Raw genomic sequence first — 388 nt, forward strand, 5'->3', positions numbered from 1 at the left:
AAAAAAAAAAAAAGCAAAAGCGAGCATGAAAATAGTAAATGTTTGGTAGTCCCGGGACACCAGCCACTGGACACCATCATAGCAAGGGATTCAAACCAAAGTCCAGCAACCACCAATTCATAACCTTGGTCATCTGCTTCTTCTCACACGAAGGGGTTTCAGACTTCAGTCCAAGGGAGTATTTCAGTTCCTTTAATCTGCTATAGGTAAGTTTATGGTAGAGTCCAGTTTGCTTAGTGGAGTTTCCAAATTGGATTTTTCTGGTGTGACCTATGAAGGATGTTGTGTGCCTCAAAAGGACAGGATAAAGTAGTCTAAAGTCCCAGTTATCGATAGCATGTGGCCTAGGTCACTAAGGGAGAGATGGGAACTAGGTCAAAAGCATCCA

Source organism: Echinops telfairi, unplaced genomic scaffold, assembly GCF_000313985.2.
Source record: "Echinops telfairi isolate 266 unplaced genomic scaffold, ASM31398v2 ScPeMD7_7469;HRSCAF=8507_1, whole genome shotgun sequence".
NCBI classification, from domain to species: Eukaryota; Metazoa; Chordata; class Mammalia; order Afrosoricida; family Tenrecidae; genus Echinops; species Echinops telfairi.